The sequence below is a fragment of the Opisthocomus hoazin genome, chromosome W (genome assembly GCF_030867145.1).
Source record: "Opisthocomus hoazin isolate bOpiHoa1 chromosome W, bOpiHoa1.hap1, whole genome shotgun sequence".
Lineage (NCBI taxonomy): Eukaryota > Metazoa > Chordata > Aves > Opisthocomiformes > Opisthocomidae > Opisthocomus > Opisthocomus hoazin.
The window spans coordinates 205,458-220,499 of NC_134453.1; the positions used below are offsets into that span (position 1 = coordinate 205,458).

The 15,042-nt window shown below is 50.3% G+C and overlaps 1 protein-coding gene and 1 long non-coding RNA gene across 6 annotated transcripts in view; one reads left to right on the plus strand and one right to left on the minus strand.

Annotated features, from left to right (window-relative positions):
- The window catches only part of LOC104328495 (zinc finger protein 532), a 51,393-nt gene extending 50,867 nt beyond the window's left edge, over nt 1–526 (minus strand). For 2 of the 5 annotated variants that reach the window (XM_075446238.1, XM_075446232.1), the window contains exon 1: nt 447–520. The gene's annotated coding sequence lies outside the window, so the exon portion shown is untranslated. Of the gene's footprint in view, nt 1–46; nt 63–446 lie in introns of those variants that run through there. The other 3 variants (XM_075446227.1, XM_075446229.1, XM_075446228.1) reach the window with 3 other exon arrangements.
- A 617-nt stretch (nt 527–1,143) lies between these two features.
- LOC142365442 (uncharacterized) lies at nt 1,144–12,971 on the plus strand. The gene is made up of 4 exons (XR_012766476.1): nt 1,144–1,239; nt 2,116–2,243; nt 3,499–3,672; nt 11,159–12,971. It is a non-coding gene; the product is annotated as an uncharacterized LOC142365442 (long non-coding RNA).
- The last annotated feature ends 2,071 nt before the right edge of the window (nt 12,972–15,042 follow it).

Consider the following 15,042-nt stretch of genomic DNA (forward strand, 5'->3'; position numbering starts at 1 on the left):
CCCCCTCGCCGGGCCCGCTCGCTCCCCGGCCCGGGGTCGGCCCTACCCGAGCCGGGCCCTGCCGACCCCCGGGCCGGAGCAACGCCAGGGGAGGGGAGGCCGCGGCCCCTCCGCCGGCGGGGGACAGCGGCCGGGTGGGGAAGGGGGGGGGGGGGTGTGAGGCGGCGGGACGGCCGCGTCCGAGCGACCCCTGCCCCGCCCCCCCCCCCGCCGCGCCTCCCCGGCCCGAAGCCGGCGGCCCCGGCGCTCGGATGGCCGCGGGGCTCCGGCAGCCGCCGCCCTGGCAGCGCCGCGGCCCCGAGCCGAGCAGGCCCGGCAGGCCGCTCCGCCGCAGGCTGCCCGCAGCGCGGCGGGGCCTGCGCGCAGGCGAGGCGGGCGCCGGGAGCCGGGCCGGGGGGAAGCCGACCCCCACCGCATGCAACCTCCGCACCCCCGCGCAAACACACCTGCTGCGGCCCCGCCGCCCGGGCGCGGCGGCTCTGGCCGGCGGCCTCAGGCGGGCACGGCTAAGGTCCGCGCTGCCTCGGCCGCCCGCGGAGCGGCCTGGCCGGGAGACGGTGGAACATAATGGCAGGGAGGCTCTGCGGGACTGAGGAGAAGGCGGGGGTGGGGGTGCCTCGGCTCGCACAGATGGGGGAGACGCTCCCGTGCGATTCCGTGTGAAACGGCTCCCTGGAGCGTGCCGGGGGCGGGGAGCGCTGTCGCTGCCTCCGAGCACTCCGCGGGCAGGCGCCGCCGCCGGGGCCGGCCGGGTCGCGGCCTCCCGCAGCCCGGGCCGGGGTGGGGGGGGGGCGGTGGTTCCCCGCTCCGCCGCACGCCGAGCCCGGGCAGCCAGCACGGCCCACCCCGAAGGGCAGCGAGCGGCGCCGGCGGGCGCTCGGGCAGGGCAGCGCCGGCGGGCCGGTGCCGATCCCCGCCCCGGGCCGTCGCCGCGCCAGGCCCTGCCGGCAGGGACGGGGCAGGCCCGCGGCCGCGCCGCCCCAGAGCCGCGGTGCCCTGCGCCTCGGGGCCCGCCGGGCCTCCCCGCGGGGAAGGGGTCCGCCTGCCCGGGGCGCCCCAGGCCTGGCAGCCGCCGTGGCAGAGCCCCCGGCGCAGGGCGGGCACACCCACGGCCCGGGCCTCCATCGCCCTGCTTCGGTTCCTGTCAGCGAAGGGCGGGAGAAGTGACACGCTGTGGAACCGGGCCTTTCGCGGGCGGGGCGGCCGGCGCTCTGCAGCGCGGCCCCTCTGCTTGGGCAGGTGTGGCGGCCTGGGCGGCGGCAGACATGGCGGGCCTTCCTGGCCTGGGTGGTGGTGCGATGGCGGCAGACATGGCGGGCCTTCCTGGCCTGGGTGGTGGTGGGATGGCGGCAGACATGGCGGGCCTTCCTGGCCTGGGTTGGGGTGGGATGGCGGCAGACATGGTGGGCCTTCCTGGCCTGGGTAGTGGTGGGATGGTGGCTGGGCCTCGGCAGCCTGGGCGGTGGCACACATGGCGGGCCTTGGCAGCGGTGGGATGGTGGCCAGGCCTCGGTGGCCTGGGCAACAGCGGGACAGCAGCTGGGCTGGCGGTCACCGTCCCTGCCACACGCTCCATGACATGCGCCATCTTAACATATTGCCACACTTAAAAAAATCCCAGCCTAGAACTTTGTCCGGTACCGATGCTATCACACCTCACAAAAAAAGATTAACATGAAATTATTTGGTCCTTCTGGAGGTAGTTTGGCTGTGTTGGCTATTACCTCTTGTGACAAGCCGCCTTTGGCAATAGCCTTTTGTTTGCTGCAAAGCAATGTGGCATTAATGCCATTGTCACAAATTTTAGTATGAAATTTCCTCCTTTTCTGTCATGGGACAGTGTATTTCACAAGTGTGCAGTAGGGGTTCCAGAATTGAAAGTTTCGCAAGTGAATCATTTCATTGGATCGTATTAATGGCTTTAAATACACATCACCCATCTCAAGTTTATGCTATCAGCTTGGCCTTTTACAGACTATATAGACAATAAATACATATTCTGGTTGAAGTAATGTTTTATTAACATCTCTTACAAGCCTGTTGGTAAGGCAGCAAAGTGACAAAGGCCTACTGCGTTCCCGCTAACAGAGCTCCTGATGTGACCTCTGTTCACAGGTATTGCACGGGCAGGCTCGCGCCCCAGCTGCTCGCATCCCAGCACGCGGGACTGCACCAGGGACAAATCCTGACACGTCTGAGTTAACCAGAAGAGCAAACTGCTCCTTTGCCAGCTGTGGCAATTGGTGAGTGTGGCGAGTTTATAGAATTTGAATACCATGAGCCAGTTTGGTAGCTTACATAAAAAATAAATGGATTTGTGTTCTGCACTAGTTTTAATGTTCAAGAAGGGCCATGAAATTCAGCTCGCACAAGCCTAGGGCTCATCCTGCAAGTGACTTGCAGAATCAGGCCGTAATATTTATAGCACCCTATTTCTTCCCAATTAGCTAGTAAACTGATTTGTTAAAAGAAGTGAAAACTACAGTCTGTTTTCTTACATTGGATTTCTGTGGTTGGCTTGCATAATAGTGTAAAGAAGATGGCAGCTGCTACTACTACTTTTGTATTAATATCTGAAATGTTAATTCATTTCACAGTTTATACATGGCATAAAGGTCCCTGTGCGTGCTGTCTTTCAGACAGATTTACTTGTTTTCCTTCCAGCCAGGTGTCCTTGACACCTCCATGGCAGAAAAAGTCTGTCACGCTAAGTATTTGACTTTCAAAAATAAAATCAAGAGAATTTTAAGTATCATTTACCACTGGTACCAGGCTGACAGCTCTTCTCCAATGGCTCTTTAGTTCAAACACACAAAGTAGCAGGCAATTGCAATGCAAGTGTCCCTACAGCGGCACTTCTGCTTTGTGAGGCTTTCGCAGGTTTTTTAGCATGTTGACCTTACATCTTTGATCTGAGATTTAGTCCTAAAGTCAGGTCACAGGTGTCGTGACTCTGTAGGTAAAGCCATTTCAGTTAGCTGCTGGGGAGGCAACGGGTGGTTTAGGTTCCTCCAGCATTTCCAGAGGTGGAAACTGGAGTCCCTTGCTTTATCCCGTCTCGGCAGCTGGGGCTGCACAGGGAAGTAACTTGCATAGTCGGTCAGGAGGGTTTTGGTTCCCCACAGCTGCTGAATCTCCACCGCTGAAGTTTCTATCTGAAAGTACCTCCTCACTGTCCTGTGGCCAGCTAGAAGCATCGTGCCACGGCCCCTCTCCATGGGTGGGGAAGGGGGAGACCCTGAAGGTGGCTGGGGAGAGAGGGTGGGCTGGAAGAGCCCCCGCCGTCGGCAGCGAGGTGTTCGGGTGCGCAAGCAGCTGCTGGCAGTGCACGGAGTCGACAACCCAGATTAGACTAGGATTTGCTCTTCTGGATCAGATGACAGGTGTCCAAAGCAGAGGCTCCATTCACTTCCCCACACAGAATATAATCCTTGGAACCAATGGCAGAAGAAATCACCATTTTTTAAGACAATTCTGTTTTCTCCATTGGCTTTGCAGTGGCTAGGAGCAAAGCCTCTGACACTGCTGTCCTCATGGTGGAAAGTCTCAGTCAAGACAAATGAAACCACGGGCATATTCCTTCTACTTTGACTCCAGAACAGCACTGAGAGGCGATCGCCTGGTCACCTGCGCTGATGGAGCAGTGAGCTGTGCTATCGGGTCGCATACCAGGTACTTCATTTTCCAGGAACTGTGAATCTTTAGCCCCACCTTTGCTTTTTCCTGAAGAGCTCCAGTACAGCCTCCTCTTACTTCTCAGCAGTCAGCAAGGAGTGCTGCCAATTCAAACGTTTTCCCTTTGATGCTGCAGTGAATGCTGAACTTGTGTGCAATAATAACTTCTTAATTATTTAACTTCTTAAGGATTTTAAGGCTCTTGAAATCCAGAACTCTAAAACGTGCTGTTTTCATCCCACACTTTCTGTGTAGGAATCTGTTTTAACTGTGTTAAATATAAATAGCTACAAACGTAGCTTTTAAGCATTCAAAATGTGCTGGGGCCAAAGATTATTTTGCAGGTGGATTGACACAATAAAAAATAAGATAAATTTACATTTAATTTTTTAATGTCAGAATAAGTGGTGCCCTTTTTGTCCTTTCCCAGTTTTGTTTATTGTTTTTACTGAATAACAAAACATTTCCTTGCTGGCTAGTAGTTTAAGCGAGAAGGGTAAAATACAAGTTCCATATTCCCAATCCTAAATTTCTTTTTTAGACTAACAGCTTTACAACTTCTGGCAAAAACTTAATAGTGTCTGTTACTTCAGTTGGTTTTTTAGGTTTTCACCTTACAATTTCCTGTATCATATTATCCACAAGAGCAGAGCAGAAACCTGCATTTCTTGTTTTAGAATACTTACATTCTTGTTTTAGAATACTTACATTTTTCTTTTGATCACTGTTTAGAATGCAATGGTACTCTTAATTAACCACTATATTTAAACATTCAGTATTAAAAAAAAGCTTACAACTAAACTTCCTCTTTTCAGATGCTCCTATGACTTCTCTGTAGATATTTCCTTGGGAAAAAAAAAAAAAATCAGTTTCCCTTCCTGGTTATTAAAATAAGTCTTCTATTATAGTTTGGACTGAAAGCTGTAGGATTGCTTTTAAAAGATGAGATTTATTAAGAGAAGTGGATTGCATAAGAGATAAGATGAAGGACTTTGGTAGGGAGAAATCTTTAACCAAACTGAAAACACATCTTAACTACTATTGAGGTCGCGTAAAAATTAAAATCTAGGATGACTTTGAGTGGAAAATATCTCTCATTCTAGTAAACAGACAAATATATGACAGACACACACACACTTGTAGCCACACCTGTAGACTCTAAAGGTCAATTTCTTCTGTTAAGATAGCTTCTGGCCCAATAGCACATTGAAATGGAAATTTGTCATGTGACATGTTTGTCAAAGTGCTGTGGCGTCGTGGCACCTGGCCATCTGGTAGACTCCAGAGCTCTGATTTATAGCCAAGACTCGCCCCACAGGCAGGTGGGGGAGTTAAAATTCACCTGGTTCTCACTCTAGATGCCTGGATCTAATCTGCAGTTCACCAAACTCCCGGACAATCGCCAGCGAGCCTTTGGGGGCTGCTTTAAGCCCTGCCTCCTGGCTAAGCTGCAGCACTGGTCTGCATCTGGGCCAAAGGGGCTGGCCCAGCTGGCTCCCTGCAGCAGGGGCAACAGCAGCGTCGGCAGAGACCTCCTCCCCATTGCTCGGTGGTTAGGTTACTCCCAGGGTGCTGGGGAGTCAGGTTTGCTCCTTCGCAATGTCCACACCTTCATTTCCTACCTCCTACAACGTACTCAGCTGCCAGGATATTCTGGTAGATGGTGCTTTGCTTCCGTGTTTATAATCCTGCATTGAACAGAGCACGGCCAGGAAACCAGACCCTGCCACCAGCAGTGTGAGCGAGGCATGGGTCTGAGTCCCTCCTGCTAAGTGCTTCAGATCTGTGGTGAAACCACTGTTCATCTAGGCTGGACATCAGGAGCGAGTGACCCCCTGTGCTGCAAGGAAAGGTTTGCTGCTCCATGGAGGTTCCAAAAGTAAATAAACTGAGGACTGACAACTTGTTTTTTAGCCTTCATTTTTTAAAATCAAAATAATGAAAAAGTGTGCCAGTTCTACTGGACTTTTGCGGCACAGTTTGGTAATCCTTGTCGAGAATATTCTGCAGAAGCAATGCAGTTTTCATTTTCCACTGGGATTAGTTCAGAAGAAGAGCGTGTTGAATTGTTGTAGCAAAAGTACGGTGATAGAAAATGTGCGCAGACTGTGTACAGATGCATTCTAACTCTGAAGCCTTGAAGTGTAAGCTATAGGCTGATGTGAGAGGTCTTGCTATTTAATAGATATGCTTTACAAGTTGGTTTTAAATTTGGTGGGTAGCGAAATGACTTTTTATATGCATATATAACTCACTGTTGCACAGGTACTAGACCCAGTACATAGGCCATATGCCTGCAACACTTGCTGGCTCATCATCCTCAGGCTGCCCAGAGGTGGGACTGGTGTTCGTGGCAGATGGTTCTGCCCTGCAGCTCTGGGGAGAGCTGCCACAGGTTTGCATCTGTTGGCAAAATGGCGCCTTTAGGCCCAAGCATTCTGAGACGTGAAGTAGGAAAAATGAAGTAGGAAAACTTGTGATGATTTGATGATTGTCAAAACTTAGAAAGACATTTCTTCTGCACCAGAGTACCGTTTTTGGCAAATCTAAGATGGAGATAAGTGAAGGGAAGGCACAGGCTCTGCTGGGAGCAGCCCTAACTCCAGCCTCTCTCACGCTGCTTGCTCTGTGGCCCTTTGCCTAAGCCCATCATGAAGGATGTGACTTTGCTGACATGCTGACTTGCATTAGCCATGCTTTGTGCACACCTTCAGGCAATTGTTAGGACCATGGAATCACAGACTGGTTTGGGTTGGAAGGGACATTATAGATCATCTAATTCCAATCCCCTGCCATGGGCAGGGACCCCTTCCACCAGCCCAGGGTGCTGAGAGGCCCGTCCAACCTGGCCTCGAACATTGCCAGGGAGGGGGTAGCCACAGCTTCTCTGGGCGGCCTGGGCCAGGGCCTCACCACCCTCAGTGTGAAGAATTTCTGTGTTCTATCTAATTTAAATCCACCCTCTTTCAGTTTAAAACCATTACCCCTTGTCCTGTCACAACAGGCCCTGCTAAAAAGCCTGTCCCCATCTTTCTTACAAGCCCCCTTTAAGCATTGGAAAGCTGCTCTGAGGTCTCCCCACAGCCTTCTCCTCCCCAGGCTGAACAGCCCCAGCTCTACCAGCCTTTCCTCCCAGCAGAGGGGTTCCAGCCCTCGGATCACTGCTGGGGCCTCCTCTGGCCCCGCTCCAACAGCTCCAGCTCTGTCCTGTGCTGAGGGCTCCAGAGCTGGACGCAGGACTCCTGGGGGGTGTCACCAGAGCAGAGCAGAGGGGCAGAACCCCCTCCCTCGCCCTGTGCCCACACTGCTGGGGATGCAGCCCAGGGGACGGCTGGCTTTCTGGGTTGCGAGCGCACAGTGCCAGCTGATACAGTCTTGTTTTGTTCTGCACCAAAATACCTCAAACAAAGGGAATTGCGTATAGCATCTATACGAGCTGCCGAGAGGCCCCACTGAACAATTATCTGGTTGGTCAGTATTGTGACTGCACTGCACCATGTACTCCAGCCAAACAAGTGGTTTGAGGGTGGAACGCTGTGGTGGAAGGTGTGTGTGTGTGTGCGAGCAGGAGCTGTGCGAGGGACAGCACACATCGGGTCAGAGCGGATTGCCCAGCAGCACAGATGGGCACTGCAGAAGGCTAGGCCTGGCCCCAGGTTTTCCCAGCCGTTGCCTCAAACTCCATCCTCTGCCGGTGTCACCAGCACGTTACACAACAGGACCACACACATATTGCAAAACGTAAGGCTCATGGTTTTCCCATGAGCACTATGGTCTTTTCTGCTTACTAACACATTCCAAATGGCGGGCCAGAAACCCCTCCGTCAGCTTTCTCTTCAAGCATTAGCCACCTGCGTGATTAACATCCAGTGTAACAACGCTCCTCAGCTTAGGACATTGAAAAATGGCTGTTTTGTTCCCTCAACGTGCCATATGTATGGCGTTTCTTCCTTCCTTCTCCTGATATTTATTCGAGTATACGAGGATTATTTCTGAATTATTCATCATACAGTATCTGATTAGACTGGCTGTGCTGGCTCCCACTGCGTAATGAATGAGCCATCAGCTTTTTGCAGATGGTGCTATCAACAGCTATTTGAATGCTGTCTGTTCACCTGCGTTTACACAGCACTGGGAGCAAAACGATCGAGCTGAACCTACACACAGGGCTGGGAGAGGATTTCTCACTGTGGTGTTGGTGAAGTGTCACGTCATGCACAATACTGCCTGGCTCACCGGCTGTCGGGGTCCACAGCCGTCCTCGTTAGGCACTCCCTATAGGAGCTATAGGTGGAGTTTCCACAGGCCGCCTGCTGACGCTGGAGGCACCTTCTCCCAAGGCTGGAGTCCTACAAACTGGACAAGGAGAGGAAGAATTTTTGCAACATTTAGGTTTTATTTTAGACAGTATCTAATACAATTTTCTCCGAACAGAAAATCTTTGTGTAGTTGAGTATACATCCTACCAAACTACTCATTCCATCACTTCAAGCAATGAAGTAAAATACGTAAAAAGAAATTGCTAGCAGTTATGATCATTTACGTATACCCTGTCTGCCTACACCAATGCGTCCTGCGAGGCTTGGTCCCTGCTGCCATTTCAGAGCCACGGCCCACCTGCGCGAGGAGAGGCAGACACCATCCATGCGCTCCAAAGACTCCTTTCTCCTAAAGCTAGAAACTACGAAGTGAAAGAAGAGACTGTACTAGATAACCCCAGCAGCGGCCTGAGAAGGGGCATAACTGGCACAGGTGCACCCTTGCTTTGGGAAGGTCTTTGGCAGGAGATGGAAGACTTTATCTACCGAGCTGGGCAATGCTGCATAGCTCGTTGTGCCGATGAGCTTGAGGAACTCAGCGCAGAGCAGGCAGCATGCTCCACATGCCTGCGTGGCGGGGCTCGTGACGGTGGCCTTGGGGCTTATGCCGGTGGCCAGGCCACACAGCCACACGTTTACCTCTGCCCTTCCATAGCCCACCCCATAAAATGGAATAAGCACCTCATAAAATAAGGATAAAGGGGAATCCAAAACATTCAGAGCTGGACTGTGAGCAAGTCATCAGAAGAACCAAGTGAAAGCCACTAGCAGCCAACTAAGAAACCTTTGCAGCTGGAAGAAGCTCAATTAGGTGCAGCATTGTCTCCAGCAAGAAGCAGTTTTTGTGCTACTTTTCTCCTGTTTACCTCAGGAAACGCTGTCCTCGCAGATGAGGATGTCAGCAGCAGCTTCGTCTCTCTGTAGTTGCTGATTTCGAGCTGCCCGTGATGTTCTTCCTACAATTGAAGCAAAAATAAAAATAAAGGCGGCTTGCTGATTTGCAGCTGGCACAGCCTGGGAGTCTTTCAAGCAATCTCAGACTTTCCGTGCTGGTACTTGGTATCTCCTGCTGGAGGAAGGACATCTGAGTCATCACCACCAAAGGCTACCAAAGATGAGTCAGGGTTATACAAATTCCATTTAGTTTGTGTAAGAACACTGCTTTCCGTATTGAAAACTTCCTTTGCTACTGCCGTAAAGATGTCTACTGAACAACCCCCTAAATACGCAGCAATTAGCAAACCGTCACCCCAAGTGGGGCTGGTTGCTTGAGGGCCTGTTTTTTGGTGCTTGTGGAGTCTGGGCTGCGTGGGGACTGTGGGGAGGGGGCAGCAGGACATGGCCGGCGCCAAGGAGAGCCAGCTGAAACTCTCAAAGTGCTGGAAAAGCTGCTTGGCAGAGAAGCATACCAGGTTCTGTGAAAAGTCTTCCAAGAGCAGTAACAGACACTCAAACCCTGTGATGACTCAAATCAAAAGCAGAAACAACTTTGATCAAAATTTTTGATAAGATATGGGAGGAATGCAAGTATAGTTTTCTACTCTATGTGTTGATCTAAAACCTCGGATTAAATCCAGAATATTTAAAATATCGGCAAGCTCATATTTATGTTAAACAGTTAATAATAAAAAGAAATAATCTCCGAAGCACCTTACAAACTTTGCTGTTATACACATCATTTTCCCTAGTGATCATTTTAAGAAAATAGGATTTTTACAAACGGCAGGGAGACATCTGAATGCCTCAAAATGCTGTACTGACCGTTGAGAGCTCCAGTGAATCCACCGCCTGTGGCACGAGGATCCCTCCCTAGGAAAGACAGGTGCTATTGTCACCAGTTCCATTCTTCCAGAGTGCAAACATTGCTGCTTCTGCAGTGATTGTCCACTTAACGGTATTTAACAACAACTGAGTTGGCTCCTGCGCCAACAGTTGCCTGGGAAATAAGTCAAGAACGAGTGTGAGTTGGAGAGTTTCAGCAACAACTGCTTTTGTCCTGAGAATTACCGACAGCAGGAGATTACAGTGAAGGACCAACAGTCTCTCTATACAGCTGCCGCTGTGAACTCACTATCAAAAATAATCCACAGGCATCTGTGTTACACGTCGTTTAGTGGTTCTGTTCTGGCGTAAGTTGGGAGTTGGTAAACATAACTTCCCAGTTACAACGTGCCATGGAGCAATGCTAAGCCTGGCACCGCAAAGCATGCAAAGCTGCGGTGTGCACACTGAGCAGTGCTGTACCATCACTTGCTCGGATGATCCCAGGCTGGGGCGGATGAGCTCGGCTTTCCTCATCATCAGTGCATGCTCAGAGGGCGCTGCACTGGAGACCTGCCCTGCTGAGCACCCCCAGACCCAGCAGAAGGGAGGACCCGTGCCCAGCTCTGCCAAAACCGGCTAGCCCAGGCGTGCGGCTGAGCTCACAACACTGTCAGCATCCCCCCGCACAGAGGCCTTCCAGGGCTTCCATCCTGGAGAGCATCCCCCCAGCGCAGAGAGCTTCCAGCCCGGAGAGCATCCCCCTGCGTCGCTGTCACTGGGGACAATACCCAGATCCAGCTGCGCCTGCCGTGGCCCTGATGAGATTGTGTTTAATGGCAGGCTGCTCAGGGAGATTACAAGCACATCGTGGGCAGCGGCTCCTCCAGCCTCCGCACGCATTGTCTGCGGGGGCTTGTCCAGCGTTGCAGCCTGGCCATCTTGCCTCTTTGTCCCTTCGCCTCTCAGAAACCTCCATCTCAAAATCACGCTCCCACGCAGCTGCTGCTCCCTCACCAAATGCCTGCCTATGCCCGGGCTCAGCATGTGCGGCTTCATTCTGCCCCAGGCCTCACCAAGTCCCTGCAGATGCACCAGCCTCGCTTTCCAAATGGGGCAGCTGCAGCAGTCTTCGGGAGGGCAAACCCGCGCTTCGTTAGACAGGATCTTACTAGCACATTAAAAGTGAAGCAAAGAAAGTTAGAGCCATACGACTCCTTGGTCTTTGCTTGCAGGTATCCATGTGCATCCACGTCCATCTAGGGACAACAGGAACCTTCAGCGTCTGTTTGCAGAAAAAAATCTCTTGCATGAGAAGCGATTTGAACTTTAAAAATTAGTAATATCTGTACCACACCCCCGTCCCTCAAAGGCCCCAAAATGAACTTGGCTTGTTTCATCAGCAGGTGCTCCGGCTAAAGGCTGATGGATTCCAAAGGCGAACACAGTATGGCCAGGATCAGAAGTGGACAAGGTGAAGGGCATTGCTATTATTACTAATAGAGCTTGAAGAATCTGTGTGACTTGGTGGCAAAATTTTTTCCTAGATTGTTTCAAACCATCTTTTCACTATGGAAGAATACACCAAAGACATCTCAAAGCACAGACCTTATGCCAACAACAATCTAAAAGCAAAATATCTTGGTTTTATTGAAATGTTCAATCTCTTCTTTTTTCTCTGTCAAAACTATTCCCTGAACATCAGTCACAGTTGCTCACTCCCCGCCCCAATGGCACGGTGGATGGGAGGAAGGACAGAATAAACTTCTGGCAATAAAAATAATGCCCGCATTGCAGCAACAGTTACAACAACACTGAGAAACCCGGACCGAGACTGCAGATCTCGGGATCTGGACATACAAAGCTCATGCACTGAAAGTGGCCCCGCAGCCAGGGCAGACGGAGAAGCAGAGCAAGAACTTCCCGGGCAAGCCCTGCACCTCTGTTCAGTCCATACATGCCCGAGTGCCCGCACTGCGTGGCAGGCCTTCACTCGCCTCCTCCCAGACCCGGTCCGGGGCGTCTGAGGCCAGAGGAGGCTTCACCACCCCGTCACATCCCCCGTGGTCTCACCAAGCTGGAGCAGCCTCTCCTGAGCTCCACAGCCAAGTCCATGGCCGAGGATGGAGCTTCCGCTGGCACAGCCCTCCCCTTGGGTCCTGCTCCTGCAGCTGGTGGCACACGGCAATCCCTGTGAGCCCGGCAAGTGCTTTGAAGGAAGCACAAAGCCAAAAAAACCCCTTGCTGAAATCGTACTGAAAATTAAATGGTTGAACAGTTTTAAGTTTGATAGGAAAGCACACAGCATGAGATGGTCTATTGGGTTCCCACCGTGAAGGTTCAGCTGTCCGTTAGGCATCCTGTTCTTACTCTTGCAGCAAAGTAAGGTTTGAAAAAAAATCATGAGGAGGTTTCAGAGGCAGCTGCCAGGGTGCCGCAAGGTCGGGCCAGCTGCGCCCGGGGCCCCCGGCGTGGGCACTGCCCTCACCACAGGCATGGTCCCACGTCTGGCCCTGACAGGCAGAGCTGGGGCTGGAGGCAGGGACTGCTTCAGAGCTCCTTATAGTTTTGGAAGAGAAAATAACCTCACAGCCTTATTTTTATCATTTTGTCCATTCAAGATGGGTAAAAATTATTCAGTGAGTGATTTATGGACTTGTGGTAACAACAGAATGGCAAACAGCAAAACCTGATCTGAACCCCGGGTAGTCTGTCATGCCTACTAGCTGGGTTCAAATGCCACACTACAGTCTTTGCAAGCAGAGAAATTGGATTGACCCGTGCTGAAAGCCTTTCTCCACCCCCCTTTTGCAGGAACAATGCCAACCATTACACAAGCCCAACACGCAAGAAATGGCTTGGCTTCAGATAAGGCAAAAATTTACATTTTGCACTGCATGCATGCAAATAATAATCTAGGTAGCAAAGTCAGCGGCTGAGCATCGTTTCTCTACTTGCTGGTTTTTTTATTACTTCTTCTCAGACCTGCCCCAAAATGTCCATCTTGTATAATTAAAACCAACTGCTGTTTCGGATACATCAAAATTCTAATTATACCTTTTGTACCTTATATATACCGTAGTTTGAACACCTTCAGATCTGTCAGGCAGATGGAGTTTAACAGGAAATATTACCTCAACAGATGCTACTACCTAGTTATCTTTGTTCAGTCTGGGAATAAATTGAGGGGTAAGGCAAGAAAACACGTTTTTCTTATAGGGCCACCATCTGCTAATTTGAGAAGCTGCTGTCACTGATGACTCAGTATCACTTGTATATGTAAAAATATTACTAATATCATTCTCAAGACAGCTATTATTACAAATTAACTTTATCATAACTATTGACTAGTACCAAGATGATAGCAATAAGAAAATATTTTAACCAATGAGTCTAAAAGGAAAATAAATAGAGTTGGTTGGAAACCTTTAGATAACAAACCTGGCTTTTATGCTTCTTTTCTGTCACATTCTGTTACGAAAGGGAAATGTTTGTTGCTTGATATCAGACAGAGCTTTTCCAGTTGTGGAAATTTAGTCTTCACAACAAAAAAAAAGAGGGAGACAAAATACTGCACTGTGTTAAGGCCTATTTAAAACAATGAAAATCATGTATATATGTGCACATAAACGTCATATTTCTAAACAAACGTGGTATACAGTAACTAAGAGTTATAATGCAAAAATATTTCCATAATTTTTAAATTGAACTTATTAAACTCTGGTTCGAGTTCATTGCTGGTTTTCTGCCAGCTGGGTGTTGCTGTTGTTTATGAAGGGCTACAGAAACACAGAGTTTTCTTTCTCTTTTCTGTACTTCATCCAGTACAAAATAGTTTCACATGCGTTTCACTGACATTTATAAACTACTTCTGCTGGGCTCACAGTCGTCTCATCTGACCCCACTCCTCAAAAAAGAAAAGCCAAACAAAATATATTGCACACAGCTAGCAAACGGTGTGCTCCAGATGTCCCATCAGAGGAAAGTGTGTTTTAACAGGAGGCGACTGCCGCGCTGTAACCAGGATTGTGCCAGCAAAGACAGTACGACAGAAATGAGCAGGGCTTCTCCTGCTGCGATGTGTAACGAGAGTCCTACTCCCGATGCATGCGCTGCGAACCCCGCTCCACCTTTAACCAGCAAATCATCATCCCTGCGATTACAAGGCAGTGTGCAAACATGCATTTCTCTACCTGCTAGGACACATAAATGGCTTGGCATGAAGCACAGCTATTTTGTCATTAAAATGAACCCATTATTTCCACTAAAAGCAGAGCTGATAATCTAATGGGTGTTCCAAATAAAATGTTTTCTTTGCTGCTGCAACACTGAAAGAGAGCCTGCAGCAGTTTTCTGCGTATCACTAAGATACCTACAAAACTTTGAGAATCATCAGCAAATCAGTATTTTATAGGTACTCTGTACCTCCTTGAAAGACGCAATGCTTCTTACAGCCAAAAAAAAGATCAGATTTCGTACATTCAGAACTCAAAGAAGTTCTTAAAAACTTCTGGAGCAACCCCCAGCTGGTCCTGGGAGGCAGGTATCGTGGGTACTGCCGGCATTCAACAGGAGAGAGAAGAAAGCGGAAAGCTGACAGGCATGGCAACGACAGGGTGCGAACAAAGAAGAATCCTGGGACCACTTTAATTACCTACAGCCCTGGAAACAAGCACCTTCAGAGGGGAACCAACCCGAGGAGTTTCGGCTCTGCAGAGGCTGGACAGATGGGCTTCTCCAGGTCTCTTGGCTGCCGGATAGCAGTCAACGGGAGAGAGGTGCCTACATCCTCAGGACAACTTGGGCTGTCCTCCCATGCACGCCAAACATACATCCTTGCACAGGATGTCAGAAAGTACGTCTGCCTCACCTTTAGGGAGGCAAATAAATCTTAACCCCCACACTAAGTCATAAGAATGTCCACGAAACATCTGAGAGCTGTTTGATGTTACGTGTAGCGAAGTCATTTGCGTAACAGGTTGAAGACTTTTCATACAGTTTTCAACTGACTTTGAAAAACAAAAGCAGGGTGCTAGCCAGTGACTGAAATTACTCTGTCTAAAGAGCGGATGGGGAAGCCCTCGTCACTCCCTCCTGCATCCGCTGCAGCTGCGGAGGCTGGTTGCTCTGGCAACACCCACCCACATGGACCCTGGCTTCAGGCTCACTGCGCGTGGCAACAAGGATGGGAGGCAGCATTTCTTCTTGTTACCTCTTAAAATAAGCCTGGTATGACTAAATTGTAGCAGTGGTACCTTAGAAGTTAAATAACTGCTTGATTTCCACA